Source organism: Peromyscus eremicus, chromosome 1, assembly GCF_949786415.1.
Source record: "Peromyscus eremicus chromosome 1, PerEre_H2_v1, whole genome shotgun sequence".
In the NCBI taxonomy this organism is placed as follows: Eukaryota; Metazoa; Chordata; class Mammalia; order Rodentia; family Cricetidae; genus Peromyscus; species Peromyscus eremicus.
In genome coordinates this window covers 80518798-80537534 of record NC_081416.1, presented here as the reverse complement: position 1 = coordinate 80537534, position 18737 = coordinate 80518798, and the positions used below count along the sequence as shown (strand labels likewise).

The 18737-nt window shown below is 49.1% G+C and overlaps 1 protein-coding gene across 2 annotated transcripts in view; it reads left to right on the top strand.

The window, feature by feature from the left end:
- Positions 1–6389: 6389 nt before the first annotated feature.
- Scnn1b (sodium channel epithelial 1 subunit beta) overlaps positions 6390–18737 on the top strand; it is a 63492-nt gene continuing 51144 nt past the window's right edge. The window contains exon 1 of one of the 2 annotated variants that reach the window (XM_059267476.1): positions 6390–7221. The gene's annotated coding sequence lies outside the window, so the exon portion shown is untranslated. The remainder of the gene's footprint in view (positions 7222–18737) is intronic. The other variant, XM_059267485.1, reaches the window with a different exon arrangement.

The window sequence follows — 18737 nt, the reverse complement described above, 5'->3', positions numbered from 1 at the left end:
TGGCAGAGACTGGAGACCTTCGAGGCCACTGCTAGGAAAGAGGGGAAAAAAATCAGATAGAGAAAGCTGAACATTCCAACGCCCCCGGGGCGCTGACAAGAGATTATCCTGGGTTAAGAGGACACTGCGCTCAGGCCAAGGCTCTGGATCGTATTTCCTGATTTAACAGCGGTTCTAAAACAACAATGACAACAGGTGACCTGACAAAATGTCTGAAACTTGGACCTCTCCCAACCCCACACTCTCCACTACGGGGCTGCGACCTCTGTCCCCATGCAGCACCAAACTCTCAGACTTCAGTTCTGTTCTGGGGGCTTTGCCACTGTGTGGGGGAGGTCCTTGACACTTCCGAGTCCGTTTCTCCGTCTGGAAACCAGAACCAAAATATAACGCAATCTCAGAAGATTCTTTGGATAAAGGAGACTTAGCACACAGCACTGCCCTTCAACGATAATCGGGGTGGGGGCATAGGAGGCAATAGAGCAGAGGGCCTAGGGAATGTTGGGGGTGAATGAGAGATAATAAAGGGATGTAGGTATAGCCTCTGCTGGTGTAAAACGGTCAGAAGCAAGGAAATTAAAGATTGCCACGGCTCTATCCAGGGACCATTCAGTAATCATTGGTGTGAAATTGCAGAGCAGGAGAGCCTGTGCTGGGGCCTCCGGTCCCACAGGTGGCGCTGCATCTCTGGAAGACCCTTCTCCAAAGTCAGAGCTTGCAATTCCATACTCTGGCCTTCGCCTGCACTGTTGTACCTTAGAGTATCTTAGTTGGGGGCCAAACATTCAAGTCTGTCACGATTCTATAAATACGTGTCCTAGAAAAAAAATCTTAGCTGCCCCTCTGACTTCCTTCTTTTGTAGTTTTGAGGGGGAAAACAATCATAATTAGAATTTTTTTAGTTCTAAGCAACAGAATCTCCAAGGTAGCTTAGCCCAAAGGAAATATATAACCCGTGGGTCTGAAATGTGCAGAGGGCAGGGTTAACTTGTGGTATGGCTGCGGATGGGTCCAATGATGATGCTGTGACCTTGTTTCTCTTTGCATCTTTCTGGGTAGGATCCCTGTGTTTTCTGGAGTTTTGTTTTGAGGTGCCAGGGCTTGAACCCCTGGCCTTGTGCTTACTAAACAAGTGTTCTAGTGTTGAGCCACAACCAACCCCAAACATTTATTCTTAAATAATATTTTTATGTATGTATGTATGTATTTATTTATGGTGGGGCACACATGTCACAGCATGTGTGTGGAGGTCTGATAACTAAAGGGTGTCAGTTCTCTCCTTTCATCACATGGGTTCCAGGGATTGAACTTAGGTCATCAGGCTCAGTGGCACGTGCCTTTACCTGCTAAGCCATCCTGTGGGCCCCCGGCATCTATTCTTACACAATGTCTTCAACACCCTAGCCAAGGAGACTCCCTAAGAGCTCAGGGGAAAAATCTTGGTATAGAGTGTCACTGACTTGAATTCTGTCCCCCTCTGCTAGCGGATATTAGAAACTGATTGCAAGACCTCCACAGATCACCCCTGCAGGGGTGTGATGAATGAAATCAATATTTTCAAATTCAAAACACAGAAGAGAACAGAGAGATGTGGAGGGCCCTGAGCTAAACCGGGTGCTGTTACCTGAAGTTGAATGAGTGGGTACTCATTGCCACCTCTTCCCCACACACAGAAGGAATATTTACCTTGTCTCCTATGCAAAACATTCTTCAAATTGTGTCTGTTAAGGGAATCAGGGCTTCAGCATCAAACATTGCTTTTATTACCAGGCCTGGCTTAGTTAATCTCAGATCCCCTTTCCTATCGCCTTCATCTCTTTGTATTATGCTATTTTTTAAAAAGCAGGACCACTACCCTTCTACAATAGTATTAAACTTTCAATTGACCTTCTCTTGGCAGAAATCCATCTCCCAGAACCTGTCATGGACCCATCCAAAAATGAAGTCACTCTACAATTCGGCCCACATACATTCCTCTAGGGGGAAAAGAGATATTCTAAACAAACAAAAACTAGCCAATAGATCCGTAGATGTAAAGACCTGGATACAGTCTATGTGGGTGCTCTGTATCTTCAGAGTAACATCCCTATAAAAAAAAAGTGGAGGGAAAAGCAGGTTTGCTCAAGCTGTCTTGGAGAACACAGTGCTCTTTGTTCACAGTGGTTGAAATCACAGCCTTAAAATTTATCAGGCTTGCTGGGCAAGGTGGTACTGTACTCCCAGCACTAGAGATGTGGAGGCAAGAGAATCCGTAGTTCAAAGTTAGTTTCGATGCATAGTGGTTTTGAGGCCAGCCTGGGCTACAAGAGACCCTGTCTTAAAAAAAGCAATAACAATAACAACAAAAGTCAGCCTAGGTGACTGGAGAGATGGTCAAGTCTGCAAAGTGGCTGTCATGGGAGCATGAAGACTTGAATTTGGATCCTAGCCTCTATGTAAGATGCACGCATGAGAGTACGCATCCGTAACTCCAGCACTGGGGAGGTGGACACAGGGGGGCGTCCTCATCTGCTTTCTGGTGTGTGATAAACACTATAATCAGAACTGACTTGGGGAAGGAAGAGGTTTATTACGCCTTACAAGTTAGAGTCTATCATGGAGGGAAGCCAGACCAGGAGCTCAAACACAACCTGGATGCAAGAACGGAAGTAGAGAGCACAGAGAACAGTGTTGCTGTCTTGCTCTCCAGCCTCACATTCAGCCTGCTTTCTTATACCACCCAGGACCACCTTCCCAGGACTGCACTGTATACAATGGGACAGGCCCCCTCATATCTATTACTAAGCAAAAAAATGCCCCCTGTGGTTGTTTGAAAGAAAATATCCCCCATAAGCGTATAGGGAGTGGCACTATTAGGAGGTGTGGCCTTGTTGGAGTAGGTGAGGCCTTATTGGAGGAAGTGTGTCATTGGGGGGCCAGTTTTGAGGTCTCAAGAAGCTCAAGGCAGGCTTTGCGGCTCAGTCTCTTCCTGCTGCCTCTGGACCAAGATGTAGAACTCTCAGCTCCTTCTCTAGCACCATGTCTGCCTGCACACCACCATGCTTCCCACCATGGCAATAAAGGACTAAAACCTCTAAACTGTAAGCCGCCCTCAATTAAATGTTTTGTTGTTTTTTTATAAGAGTTGCCATGGCCATGGTGTCTCTTCACAGCAGTAACACCCAAACTAAGACACCTCCACAGGCTTGCCTACAGGCCAATAGGATGGAGCCATTTTCTCAATTGAGGTTTCCACTTCCCAAATGACCTTAGCTTACATCAGGTGGACAAAAAAAAAGTAACAATAGAGAATCCCTAGAGGTTGCTGACTAGCCATCGAGCTCAGTCAGTAGACTCCAGGCTCAGTGAGAGATATTGTTTCAAAAAATAGGGTGAAGAAGGATAGAAGACATTTCATGTCCATCTCTGGCTTCCATACACATGTGTACACATGTGCACCTGCATGATTACACACACACACACACACACACACACACACACACACACGTCAACCTGTCATCAGGCAATCTGGAATTCTTTGATACCTCCAAATTCCATCCCCCTTCCATATCACAAAAGGAGTGTCAGTTGTACAAAGCTGATCCCAGCAACCCAGGTCCATAGGGAGCTCACTCTATCAACGACTATAACACAGCCCTGGCAAAGGGAAAGTCTTCACAATTAACACACTTTGGGTTGAACCATGTGAAATGGCCATGTTTGCAGGCAAATGATAGCTGTCAACCACTTTCCACCTGAAGGTGCCAGAGCAGCAGTTTTCAAAGACCCTGTCAAAAGGAATAAAAGTCCAAATTCACTTTCATAACAATACCAGGACATTGTTTGTCTTTTCCACCGAGCTAATGGTTGTATTCAAAGTGCAGAACCAGAGCTGGTAAGATGGTTCAGCCAGTGAAGGAACTTGACACCAAGCCTAATGACTTGAGTTCCATCCCCAGGACCCTCATGGTAGAAGGAGAGAACAGATTCCTGCAAGTCGTCGCCTGACCTCTACATGTGCGCGCATGTATGTACACACAATACATCAATGAATGAATACATACATGAATAAATAAGTAAAATTTTTAAGTAAAGCACAAAAACAATAGTAAGTTTCTTAGTCTGTTTTCTGCCACTACTACATACACAGTTCTAGACCAGGCTCAAGGAGCTGCAACCGGCCTTCTTGCTGATAGAGTCCCAAGGTGATCCAGGGTGTCACAGCAAAGAAAGGGACAGCCCCCGTGTGTCCAGATATTAAGGTCTCTCTCCTGTTTGTTTGTTTGCTTTTGAGACAGGATCTCACTAGAACCCAGGCTGGCCTCAAACTCACGCTCTTCCTGCCTCAGCTCCTGGGTGCCAGGGTTACAGGTGTGCACCACCAAACCCAGCCCTTTCTCCTTCTCATAAAGCCACCAGTACTCAATCATGGGGTGACACCCTGATGACTTAGTGCTAATCACCTCCCAAAGGCCCCACCTCTAAATGCCATGGCTGGGTTAAGAAGTTGGAACAGCATCCTGTCCACACCTCACAATGAGGATTCAAATCCAGTGTGAGTTTCAGATAAGGACAGGTCATCTTTTTTTTTTTTTTTTTTTTTTTTGTCTTGTGGTTTTGTTTTGTTGAGACAGAGTTTCACTCTGAAATAGCCTTGGCTGTCCTGGAACCAGCTCTGTAGACCAGGCTGGCCTAGAACTCACAGAGATCTACTTGCCTCTGCCTCCCAAGTGCTGGGAATTAAAGGCGTGTGGCACCAATGCTCGGCAGGACAGGCCATCTTTCCAGCATGCCAAGGTGTCATATTATTTGAAGCTGGGATTCCTTCACTGTCTTCCACTGAACAACACAGGGGTAACAAACAGGATGCAGAGGCACAAAAGACAGACCAAGGGCCTGTCAGGAAGCCAGGCATCAAAGAGATTCAAAGTGCTAACAGTGTCCTTCCAAAAGTTCTCATTCCAGAAAGATAGGTTTTGTAAAAGCATTTTACTTATGTTGGGACATAAGGGAATTGTGGCTGTGTGATGAATTTGGAAATATTTTATTTTATTCTGTTGGAGAGGAATGGTTCTTTGTGTGTGTGTGTGTGTGTGTGTGTGTGTGTGTGTGTGTGTGTGTGTTTTCACGTGCTGGTGTGCTTGACTGGGCATACATGTCTGGAAATCAGAGGTAGACTTTGGGTGCCTGTTTCATGTATTTCCCTCTATCATTCGCCACCTTCTTTTTTGAGGCAGGGTCACTTACAGAATCGGGAACTTGCCATTTTGGTTAGACTGGCTAGCCAGGGGTCTCCCAGAATCCACCTGTCACCTCTCAGGCCTCCCCAGTACAGAGATTACAGGCACATGCCACCAAACCACTTACATGGATGCGGGGTATCTGCACTCAGGTTCTCATGATTGCACAGCAAAGATTTTATCCCCTGAGCCACATCACCTTTGTTGTTTGTTTGTTTGTTTTGACAAAGTCTCACTGTGCAGCCCAAGCAGGCTTCATCCTCACTATGTAGCCCAGATTAACCTCAGACTCTGGGTCTTCCTGCCTCTCCTTTCAAATGCTAAGATTGAAGACATGGTCCATCAACCCTGCTGTGCGCCCTTTCTCATCTAGAAAACAGCAGTAAATATGACCCTTTGTTCTGCTTAGCTTGTTAGGAACACAAGCTCGGGTCTTCTGGGAAGAGGGAACCTCAGTTGAGAAAATGTCTCCATCAGAGTGGCCTGTAGGCAAGTCTGTGGGCATTCTTGAGTAATAATTGATGTGGGAAGACCCAGCCCACTGTGGGAGCTACCACCCCAGGGCAGGTGGTCTGGGTTGTATAAGAAAACAGTCTGAGCAAGCCATGGGCACAAGCCAGTAAGCATTGTTCCTCCATGGCCTCTGCTTCAGTTCTTGCTTCTGGATTCCCACCCCTGCCTGAGTTCCTACCGTGGCTTCCTTGGTGGTGGACTGGAATGTGTAAAATGAAATCAACCTTTCACTGCCCAAGTTGGTTTTGGTTATGGTGTTTATCACAACAATCGAAAGCAAACTAAGACACCCACGCAAGTAAAAACTCTGGGGTCTTAATAGTTGTTAAAAGTACAATAGGTGCCTGCAATGCAAGAACTCCTATGTCAGGAGCATCCGTGGGAAGATACACAGGACATGAAACAGCATGGCTACTGGGAATAAAGGGGCTGAACGGACACAAGGGTGCCTTGGACCTGGGGAGAGGAGGCGACAGAAGGAAGGGAAGGCAGTGAAGAGCACAGGAGGCAGGTGTCCTTAGTCTGCTCTCTGTTGTAAATACCACAGGACAGGGGAAGTTTAAAAGAAAAGTTTGTTTTGGCTTCCAGCTCTGGACCAAGGTCACTAGGTCCTGCACCTGGTGATGTCCTCCTTGTTGGCAGAGCCCCAGAGCAGCGCTGGAACCTGGATGCTCCTGGGAGGCCCAGTCAAACTGGCTACAAAGGCACACCCAGTCCAGAGATGACCATTAATCCGTTGACCAAGTGGATACGACCATCTGTTAACCGAGTAGGTGGGCTATCTCGCTCCTCAGAGGGGACTCCTAATCACCTCTTAAAGTGACGCCTCTTTTCCTCTCCAAACGGAGGTTCAACTTCAACTCAGAAGGGGCAAACCGTGTTCCGCCTGTAGCACAGGAGGAACAGGGATGACTGGAGGCTACCCCACAAGCATGGTGGGTGTCCTCCCTAGGACAGAGCCAGAGATCCAAACCTCCAGGTGCCCTGTCCTTATCTACCGCAGAGGTGGAGGCTATATCCCATGACCAGCCAGGTGCAAGAATGTTCTGGGAAGACCAACAGCGGGAGCTCTCCTGAAACCCCCAATTTGTGCAGGGAAATCTCAGCACCAGTAGAACAGGGCTGCAACCAGTGACTTGTCACGGTGCGTGTGATGTGCTCCAGCGAGTTGAGTGCGACAGATTCATGAGTAGGGCAGGATGGAGAGTTTATGCATGTGGTGTATGATGATTATGAGGACACATGGAGGAAGGGATTTCTGCACCTAGCCTGAAGCCCGTGAGGTGGGTGGCCCTGGAGCTTGACGGTGCAGCTGACCAGGCTAACCCAGGCGGGCAGGCTCCGCCCGCAGGCTCTCCCGGGAGGTCCCCGCCCTCCGCGCTCCCTCCGCCTACAGCGTCCGGACTCTACAGGTGACCCAGAGCCACAGCCACTCCGACGCCACCACCTTAGCTGCCATCACCGCAGACTCGAGCCGCAGCCTAAGCAGGTATGACAGCGACCCCCGCGCGCGCGCACACGGGCAGTGACAGCAAGTCTGGCCCCTGACAGCGGCCGAGAGCCCGCCACCCAGCCTCAGTTTCCCACCCGAGGGCGTTGGGGCGTCTGGCCGCCGCCAAACTCGCCATTGAGGAGACGGTGGGGCTGGACCTGCTGGGGATGCAGGGAGGACAGAGGGAAGATTCGCTCAGCGGATCGGGGAGAGACCCAGCGAGGGTCGTACTCCTGTCTCAGCTGGAGGGAAGGGCTGTGGTCAAGTCCTCACGCGGAATGGGCGGGGCGAGCTGTAGCTCAAGAGCCGACAAAAGCAAAACTAGAGCGCATCCCACGTCGCCATCAAGCAGCCCCGCCAGGTGGGCTCTCCTCTTCCACAGAGAGGAACCCGAGGATGAGGGAGGCGGGGGCCGGGAGGACGGCGGGGGGTGGGGGGGCGGGGCGGGGCGCGCACTCCTGCAAGGATCCCAGAGACAAGGCGCTGCTGCGTGCAGATCTGAGCCCAGGGCATCTAACCCCAGAGCCGGATTGTCACCTCCTCTGCCAGGCCAGCCAACTCTGAGGGACACTGATGTAAGAGGCAATGCTGGGGTGGAACCCAGATCCAGGTTCCAACCTACGCTGTCTTTCCACCATTCCAGGATTTTTAGCACACAGTTAATGTCTAGAGAATGTCACATGGCATAGATGTGCTGAACACAGAGGGGGAAACTGAGGCACAGGGTTTAGGGAGGAAACTGCAGTTTTTCACACTCAAAAGCAATCTCCGTGAGCGAGGGGCTTGGAGCAGCTCAGTCTGGTGTAATTCCTGGGTGAGGCTCTGGAGAGTTCCGTGATGGGACATCTGCCAGCAAGCCAACACAAGGGACCAACCCCCTTCCTCTTAAACCTTCAAAGTCCTGCTCTCCCTGCTCCCTAAAGGTAACCACCATCTTCAAATGAAATATTTCTTCTAGACCTTTCTCAGCACCTATACATCACATATACAAGCCCTTAGGAAATATGTAAAATAGTAAAGTGGGGGCAGATATATAATGTTAATTGTATGATCTATCCACACCATTGAACAATAGTGACTTACCTTCAACCCCATATATTCCTTTTAGAATCATCTATATTACTGCATAGACATGGAGCTAACATAAATTACCATTTTGGGGTCAAGTTCGAATTCTCGTTCTTTGTTCTCAACTAATTTCACTGGGTATGAGTTTGGGGGACAAGGTCCCTTCTTTCCCATTGCATACCCAGAAGCCATGTACACATACATTTATAGACAGCCATGTGAATACAAGTACGCATTGACAAAAGACAGATTCCAAAGCACACGGACATATGGACAGGTAAGCCCACCTTTGTGCTAGCTATCTGTGGTCAAGAACAAACCCATTTCCCTCTACCTGCAGCTTCCACTGAGTCCAAGGGCCAGGAAAGAGCCAGTCCTCAAGCTCTGCTCTCTGTGCCCAGTGGGCAGAGATGGCACCAAAGAGCCCATTGAGGGGCTCTCTCTAACTGCCGCCAGTGTCGTTCTCACTCTCCAGTAGGAGGCAGAGTCATTAAAAACCAGAGGACCCAAGTTCGGTTCCCAGCACCCGTGTCAAGCAGCTCACAACCATCTGTAACCAGCTTCAGGGGATCTGCCACCCTCTTCCTGCCTCCGAGAATACTCACACACGGTGTGCAGACACAGAGAGACACATACATTTAAGAACCACGGGTTCTTAAACCAAGTGCCCAGTCTCCCGGTCGTGTGCCCCACACTTTCTGGGTCCAGATAATAGTGCAAGAAAATTATGTCCATCCTCAAAGGTATGATAGGACCATCAAAAGTTTGCTGTAGCGTGGCATGGTGCTACATGCCAGTAATCCCAGTGCTTAAGAGGCACAGGTGAACTGCAGGTTCGAGGCTAGCCTTGACTGCATAGCAAATGCTAAGCCAGCCAGAGTTTCATAGCAAGAGCTTGTCTCAAAAGACCGAAATAAAATAACAAGCAAACAAACAGTTTGTTGGAATGTTGGATAACAGCCAGGCTAGCAAAATGCTAAAAGCAGAAATCCTTCATTTTCAATCACAGCTTTGTCATTTCTCAGGTCAGGCAAATCCACTCCTGCCTCTGAGCCACAGTTTTCACATCTGTCAAATGGGCTTAGTGATAACAGTCTTTCCAAACTGTTGGGTGTTCAATAGGATGATCCAATAAAATTCAGAAAGTCTTGTTCTGGGCCGGGGAGACCCTAAAATGGTCCTGTGCTGTAGGCAATATTGAGTTACCACTTAGGATCTCTTCCGCACCTCAAGGGCAGCCAGAGTCCTGAGCACCGGATAGGAGCCAAGGAAGATATTTCTGTCACAGAGTGCCAAGCCAAGCTCACATCAGGGTCTAAACATGCCATTGTTTAGACTTAAAAACATACTAAAAAAAAAGGTCCAATTGTGCATCCAGCCCGAACTAAGATGCAGAAATGACTTCTGGTGTCTACCTTTAGAATACAGGACACCGCTGGAGTCATAAACAAAGCCTAGGGTGAGGGGGCTGGAAAGATGGCCCAGTGGTTAAGAGCACTGGCTGCTCTTGCGAGGACCCAGATTTGGTTCTCATCACCTACATGGTGACTCACAACCATCTGTAGCTCCAGTTCAATGCCTTCTTCTGGTCTCTGTGAACACCAAGCACACACCTGGTGCATGCATGCAGGCAAACACCCATACACATAAAATTAAACAGATAAATCTTTTATTTAAAAAATTTAAAAGAAAGCCTTTGGGCAACCTTTAAGAGGCTGTGTGTGTGTGTGTGTGTGTGTGTGTGTGTGTGTGTGTGTTCACATGCATTCATATCGGGTGTCTTCCTCCAGCCTGTCCACTTTTCATACTGAGGCAGGGTCTCTCACTGAACCTGGAGCTCTCACTGATCTGGCTAGTCTAGACAGTGAGCTTGCCCCAGGATTCTGCCCCTTCCCCTGAGCACTGGGATTACAGATGGCTTCTACACCCTCTATTATGTAGGCTCTGGGGTTATGACCTCTGGTCTCACACTTGCACAGCAAGCGCTTTATCCACGGAGCCATCTCCCCAGCCCCACACTCTCCTTGGAAGGTGTGGGTTAGCTGGTCTGCAGCCATGGCCCGGCTGTTAAGAGCATGTATTGCTCTTGCAGAAGGCCTGACTTTGGTTGCCAGCACCATGTCAGACAGCTCACAACACTTGTAACTCCATCTCCTGGGGATCTGACACTCTGGTCTCCTTGGGCACCAGTATTCACATGCACTTACCCACACACAGACACACACACAAAAAAAAAAAAAAATTAAAAAAAAATAAATAAATCTTCAAAATTGTGGGTTAGTCCTGAGATTTTAAGCAGTGAGAGCTAGTCGGTTTCCTTTTAGACCAGATGGGAACCTCCAAGATCCCACAGTCCCCTGGAGGCCGCCCCTTATTCCCCAAGAATAGCACAATAGAAAGTAACACCAGGACTCCAAAGCCACTTCTGTCTCCCAGGTGATTTAGATAAACTGTGTCATTTCGGGTCTCTAATTTGGCTCTTTTGTGACTATTTCCTTGTGGGGAACTAAGGTGATACACAATGCCTGCTTTGAAGGGTTATTTCAGGTATTAAATGAGTCAATACGCTTAAACCACTCCACTACTGCCTGGATTACAGTAAATACGACCTCAGCACTCTGTGATAATGGCCAGGTTAACTGGTCAGACCCTGTGACAACATTTCAAGGAAAGGCACAAAGAAGAAGGAAATCTCTAAGGGAGGTTTTGAAGGATGTACATGAGAAAGGAAGTCCACATATAGGAAACAGCCTTAGGCAGCCCGGTGGTGGTGGTGGTGCATTCCTTTAATCCCAGTACTCAGGAGGCAGAGGCAGGAGGATCTCTGTGAGTTCCAGGATAGCCAAAGCTGTTACACAGAGAAACTCTATCTTGAAACCATCCCCCCTCCCCAGGGTGAATCTGAGTTCAAGATCAGTCTGGTCTACAGAGAAAGTTCCAGGACAGCCACGGCTACACTGAGAAACCCTGTCTTGAAAAACCAAGAACAAACAAACAAAAAGCCAGGAGGCAAGCACAGCATGTTAGCTCACATCTTTAATCCCAGCATTCAGGAAGCAGAGGCAGGAGGATCTCTGTGAGTCTGAGGCCAGCCTGGTCTACTTAGGGAACTCCAGGCCAGCTTTTCATGTGGATGCTGGGGATCCGAACTCAGATCCTCATGCTTGTGCAGAAAGCACCTAGTCCACGGAGCCTCCTCTCCAGGCCCATGGATTGGGTTTTAAATGAGAATTTGATTTTTAAAGCAGAGGCTGGAGTAACAAAAGAGCAAACTCTGTAGGAGCCGGCATATATGAGGGCCTCGGGGAGAGGGCTTGGGGGGGGGGGGTTATGTTTCATGGCACAGAGTCCCTCGTGTTAGTGGTGATGAAAGACTCTAGGAATGGACAGCAGTGTCAGATGCACAATGGCAGAAGTGGCTTAGTCACCCCAAACTGTGCACTTTAAACTGGTTTATGGTTTATATTTTGAAACAAACGAAAAAAAGAAAATTCACTTAGGTAACTGGGTATGTGTAGCTCCATGGTAGAACACTTGCCTGGCATGGGCAAGACCCTAGGCTTGATTCTCAGCGAGACATACACACACACACACACACACACACACACACACACACACAAACAACAACAACAACAACAGCAAAACAGGAGCTTCGACTTCGGCTGTCCTGAGTTCCAGCCTTGGTTCTGACACTTCTCAGCTGTGTGGACCCAACTGAGTGACTCTTCCCACGCTTCATTTCCCCACCTGCAAAATGGGGTAGGCAAAGTGCTGGCCTCGTAGGCCCTATACAAATATTAAGTCATTTTGTGCACACACAGGGCTCTGCTGCCTGGGGCCATCACGGGTCAGGCTCAGGGGAGCAGGGCGGCTGAAACCAGCAACTAGAATCAGATCCTAAGATTTCAGGTTTAAGTTCTGCACAAGATGAGAGCCTGTTTGACTCCCAGAACCCGTGGGAGAAAGATGGGCATGGTGGCCCATGCTTGTAATCCAGCGCTGGGGAGGTAGAGACAGGATGATCCCTGGAGCTCCATGGCCAGGCTGTTGGCCTAACCAGAAAGCTCCAGCCCCAGCTGGAAACGCATCTCAAAAAACAACAAAGTGGTCCACTCCTAAGGATTGCCACCCAAAATTAACTCTGGCCTAGACCACACACACACACACACACACACACACAGTGTGAGGAGAGATCAAGTCTGTATTTCCTTTTATCACTGACTTTGAACAAATTAGAAATTATGGTTTTATAATGCAAAGTACAAAATGTGGAGTCAGATAAACTCTTGCCAGCTGTCTTACACACAAAATGCTGTGGTTTTGTCTTAATCACAAATTGCTGTGATTCTCGGCCTTGGCTTATTATCCCACAAATCACAGAGATTCAAATCCAGCCCTGCCAACTTAGGCACCATGAAACTCAGGCAAGTCCCATAACCTCTATGTGCCTCGGGTTTCTCATCATAAACTGGAAATAAAGATTTCCCCCCACCTCAAGATGGACACTCTGAGGGCTAAAGGGAGAAGCACTTACCCCAGTGATTGACCCACAGTAAATCCTGAATACATGAGTGTGATGTAACTAGATTTGAAATGACCTGAAAGAAGTTGTGTTTTGAGAGATGTTATTGTTTGTTTCTGTCTATTACAGTTATATATTTATGTTGTTATGAACATGCCACCACAGGTGAATGGAGGTCACAGGACAACTTGTAGGAGTCAGGTCTCTTTCTGCTGTGTGTGAATCCTGGGGATGGAACTCAGGGCTTGGCAGCAAGCCCCTTTCCCACTGAGCCATCTTGCAGGCCCCTGTTTGTTTTCATTTGGGAAGTGGGCTCTATGTTAGTCAGGCTAGCCTGAGCCCTGGGATTAGAGATGAAAGCTACCTCAAAGAGGTTATTTATTCATTTTGACGCTAAAGATCCTTATCCTAGCCATAACTCTGAGTTTTCTAGAAGGTCATTTGTCACCAGACAGTGTGCAGGACCCTGGAGGCTCTGAGAGGTTCCCAAACTGCCCAAGGCCACACAGTAAAAACAGTCTGGGTTCAACTTCCTCCCTCCCTCACCCTAGCACCGCCTGACTGGGAGAATCTTAGGAGTGTGGCAGCGGGTTTGGAAATACCTGGGCAAGCCTGGCTGTTCCCTTCCCCGCTGACCTTGGGGTACAGACCTCAGGGACAAAGCTAAGCAGGCTTGCTGCTTTCCCTCTATGTGTGGGGAGGGAGCTCATTCGCAGGTGTGGGCTCTGGAACTACTGATGTGGCTCATCTTAGCACTTCCAGCAGACACTGATGCTCTGCCAACAAGATCCCATCTCATTGCTTGGGATCGCTGGCATTCTTAGACTAGGGAGTATGTTTATACGTGTGTGTGTGTGTGTGTGTGTGTGTGTGTGTGCGCGCGCGCTTTCCCCTCTTTGAATCCTGGTGACAACACCCTCACACACAGAGCGGATCACCTCTGCCCCCTGCTCACACCACAGTGAGAAGCAGTTGGTCTCGGCCTGGGTGGATTGTGTGAGAGAAAGGAAGTACAGAAACTTGGGTCTGAGGCTGTGGATTTAAGGGCAGCCTTTGAAGGACCGCTTACAGATGAGGGGGTGGCAAGTGTCCGGTAGCAAGAACGTGCCTGGCACCTGGTAGGTAGTAAGTGCTCATCCAAGGAAGGCAAGAGAGGGGAGGCGGGAGGGGAGGCCAGAAGTGCGGGACACAGCCCTGAGCCTGCCGGAACAGGGAGCCCTGACTGCAGCACCCAACCTCCGCATTGGAGGGAGAAGAGCAGGAGCTGGCACGGAGGGCTGCTGACTCCAGGGAGAGCTTCAGGACGCAGTTCACTCTCTAGGAGACATGGCCTCCACCTGCTGCGGGTGGGAGGGTCTCGGGGGCATCCCTGCGCCGCCAGTCGGGCTCTCCAGGCACCAAGGCTTACCCAGCTCCTTACTGTTTTCTCCTCCAGGCAGCTTGTGTAATACAGTCCCAGGGGGCACCACTGAGGTTTCCCACCCTGGGATCTGGGCCAGAGTGCCTGAGAGCTTTGCAGAGTATGCGTCTAGGGCTGCCCCAGGGCTGACATTTGGCTCCTCAAGGAGAGCATGAGGGCGGGGCAAAGCTAGACACTGTCACTTATGCCTGGAACGCTGAAAGATCAGCTTAGGACTAGCTATGCTTCGGAGGGTGCCAATCCCCCACCCCACCCTACCCTGGCTCTGGTCCACTGACTGTTTAGGGGTTCACTGGGGGGTTCTTTTGCTGGTGGCAGAACCTGGGGTTTCGTGGGAAGAGGCACTCAGAGGTTGGAGACCTCCCAGGCAGGAACTGGGGATGCTTCATATGCTGTGTACTATAACCTACTCTGTAGGAATTTAAACCAGGGACAAAGTGAGGGTGTTTGGTTACTGTGGGAGCTGAGGCTCCAAGCTGATGTTCAGTGAACATCTGCAAAGTAAGACTGACGACGGAAGGGTGGGAAGGAGGTATGGCAGGAGATGGGTGCGTGCGAGTGTTAAAATAGACACTGAAAATACACCTGGAATAGTAAGCCATGGCTCAGCTCCCTGGAGCCTCCTCTGCCCCTCACCTGGAGATCCCCTTCCCATCCTCATCTTAGTCCTGCAACCCTCAAGAGGGCCTGAGGTGGGCAGAGTTGCTCCTGGTGGGGCTGGCAGTCTAACAGGCCAAAGCTCTTCCCTGGATACCCTCCAAGAGGCATCTCAGCTCCTCCTCAAAGGTTCCCACATTACCCTGGAAACAGCTGTTCTGCTGACTTTCACTGTCAACAATGGTCTGAACGCAGATGAGCCCCGCATGGCTTTCTCCCCATCAATACAGTAGCCACAGGCAGAGGTTTTTCCTTTTCTTCTGTTGGATCCTGGGTTTTGCACTCAAACTGGGTTTTGCTAAGCATCTGCTGCACCCCCAGCCCAGGGCAGTGATGTATACTACATGCAAGCATTTGCATTATGTCACTGAATTCTTTTAGCAGCCACAAAGGTGGGTAGTATACCTCTCCATTTTACAGACAGGAAAACTGAGTTTTCTCTCTGCACAAATGCATTACCACCTCACGCAGTCCTGTGAAATGGGTGGCTGAGTTGAATGGAATCCGAGAGGCTAAGTCACTTGCTTACTCGGGGTCACTAAGAGCTAGTGAACGGTGAAGCTGGGATTGTAAGCTGGGCAGTTTGACTGCAGAGTGCACTGTTTGCCTGGCCCTGCCCTCTCAGATGCTGAGTGTCGCCTGAGCCACCAGGGTAGATGAGAAGTGGAATTTTTCCCTCTGGGACATGACTCTCAGTGTCTTTGGGCCACCCACAGCCAAATGTAAGGTTTCAGCTTTTGGATCAACTGGAAATCACCCTGTGTCGTTGTGTGGGTTAAGATCTTGGTCTTGCCTAACCAAGACGCTGGCAAGTGTTAGCATGTGACTGCCACTCTAAGGTCCTTCTAAATCTGGGGCCTCCAAATTGCCCAACAGAAGCAACTTCCTCTGACGTGATGGTTCCAAAGGGGAGGCAAGAAGAAAAAAAAAAAACCCTAGCAAGATGGAGAATGTATGACCTAGACTCCATGCAGGGAAAAGAGAAGCTAGACTTCAGTAGGGAGCTGAGAAGGCCACAAAAGGGCACAACGGTGCTGTCCTTTCTGCAGTGGTAGGGCAGAACCCATGACTGTACACATGCTAGGCAAGCACTCTGACATTGAGACCCACCCCCAGCCCTTCCTTCTTCCTCCTTCTTGTCTCTGATCTCAGGTTGGAGGGGGAAGGTTTCTAGTAAGCCCCGGTGCAGTGGACCCACTCTGGAGGTCTTTATGGAGGGGCCTTTATACTCGTAAAGCAATGGCTGCAGAGCCGTCCATTACTGTCTGCATTTCCTCAGCTAGTCTGCTCGCAATAACACTACCAGGGAGATGTGAGCCCCTAGCACACACACCCCCCATCACTATTATCATCATTACCCCTAAGCACCACTCCCACACCCATTATCACCTTTATCGTGTCCATCATCACCACCATCACCCCCATCGGCAACAGCAACATGACCCACATGGCTTTTCAGACCCAAGGTCAAGGCCCAGTCTGAAGACAGACATACTCAGAGGACATGATGCATCTTGTTCCCTGGGAAAAAAAAATAAGGAAGAATGTGGGCAAAAAAATACCAATTCAAATCCTAGCTCTTCCACTCTCTAACTGTGTGGCTTCGGGGAATTGACCCAATCTCTCTGAACAGAGAGCTGATCTATAAAATGGAATGATTGCAATTCCTCCCTCTTGGGCTCATGGGAAGGGACACATAAGCTCATTCAGGTACAGCCCTGGCACAGGGCCTGGCTTGGATTGTAAAAGCAAAACAAATAGAGGAAAATACACAGGCCAGGGGAACAGTAGTTAAGGGCATAGCTCGAGGCTCTGGCTGTGAGTCAGTTCCCATCAGCTCTGGATTTCCAGAGGCAGGTGGAGCCCAATGTGAGAACTGGCCTGGAATGCAGGGTGCCCAGCAGAGACCACCTAAGGGCTGAGCACAGAGCAGATGGAGAGCTCCTGCCCAGATTGGGGCTGAGATTCCCACTGAAGTTGTAATCTGCCCAGTTTGAGACAAGTCAGGAAGGACGCTTCTCCAGTTGAAGGCAGAAGTCCCAGGAAGAACCAATTACTTCCTCTCCCAATCCAAGCAGTTCCCCCAAAGCATCGGCACAGACCCCTCCCCCATTATACCCAGAGACATTTCCTTCTGGACTGTTCTCTTTTTGATGGTTTGCTTCTGAACAGCAATGAAGACAGCCCAGGGCAACTCCTATGCCAGTGAGTGTATCCTGAAAATCTTACCTTCAGCCTCCAGGGCTACTATGCACAGCTACATGTGTTGTGTACTGCACAACCCCAAGATGTCATCCAACCAACTGCATTATGAATAGTGCCCCTGGAGTTATGAGGTACACACAACTTGCGTGAACAAACAGGGAGGGTCTGCCAGCCTCCTTCTCCTGAGCCGTATAGAGTGATTTTATCAGTTCCCAATACAGGCTCAAAGCAGAGCGTGGTTGCATGACTCTCTAGATGTCAATCAAGACCCAAAGAGCCCAGGCTTGCTGCTGCCCAAGCAGACCAAGCAGGTTTGTAGCTGACCTTGAGAAGTTTGTGCGTGGGCATTGTGGTGACTGGGGGTGGCAGAGGATTATAGATGGTCATTAAGATAGAGGACGAGGAAGCAGTGAGGCAGAGTGATCACAAAAGCAGGCTCTGCAGTTAGTTGTGGGCTCAAGTCCCTGGGTTCAATCCCCAGTGCTGCCAAAAGGAAAAATCCTCCTAGTCTTTCTGTGTGACTTGGAGCAAATCACTTGACCTCTTTGTGTCCCTTTTTCATCTAAAAATATGATATATAATAATTCTCATGGAGGTAAACTAGAGAGGAAAGGAGGCTTGTGTGGTAGTGAACCTCTGATCACCATGCTTGCTGCACAGAACATTTATTTCAAGGTTCGGTGATGTCCCAGACAGATAGGGGGAGCTTTAGACACCTTTTGGAAGCAGGTTGCTGAAGTCCTAAAGAGGACCAAAGAATCAGGGCCCAGTCTTGACACCTGTGGCCCAGAACCAGGTGGAGTCAAGCAATATTAGATTGTCTTTTCAACATGAATTTGTCACAACTCAGGGCTGCTATGGCAGCTGACGTGGGGTAGAGGGACCCTAGGCCGGGGACAACCGCCAGTTGGCCAGGACTGCAATTCAGTACCCAAGCCCAGGGTTGAGTGAACAAGGGCTCTCCAGCCAAGCTGGATCTACCCTCTAACTGTGTAGTGTGTGAGCTAAGCATGGCCATCACACGGTTGAAATGACATCAAGAGCCTTACATGGTAGCCCACACATGTCATCCCAGCAGGGGAGGTAAATGCAGGAAGATGGATGGAGTTCAAGGCCAATTGAGGTACACAGTGAGGCCCAGACTCAGAGTTTAGAAACAAAGTAAAATGTTTTCAGTGCTTGCCTAACAAAACACAAACTCCCAGGTTCAATCCCTAGCATCATATACACATATAATAATAATAATAATAATAATAATAATAATAATAATAATAATAATAGTAATTAATCATCTTACTGTCTGGACCTTTACTAAAAGTGTATTGTCCTTATTTTAGTCCATTTTCCCAGATTCTGCTGCAGGTTCTTGTTTTCTGGGGAATGTTGTCAACTCCAGGCTCACACCACACCCCAGACCAAGCAAATCAGGCGCTCTGAGGTCAGGGCCAAGCGTCAGTGTTGTTTGTTTAAGCACCTGCAGGGGACCCGTCCAGGGAGACAGCTTTCCCTGGTTCTTCTCCAGTTCTTTCTGTGTCCTTCTGCCCAGGAACAATACTGGTTCCCACAGAGCCATCCCAGGGCTGGGGAGATCGCATGGACAGTGAAGCACTGTGTAAGCGTGAGGATCGGAGTTCAATCCCC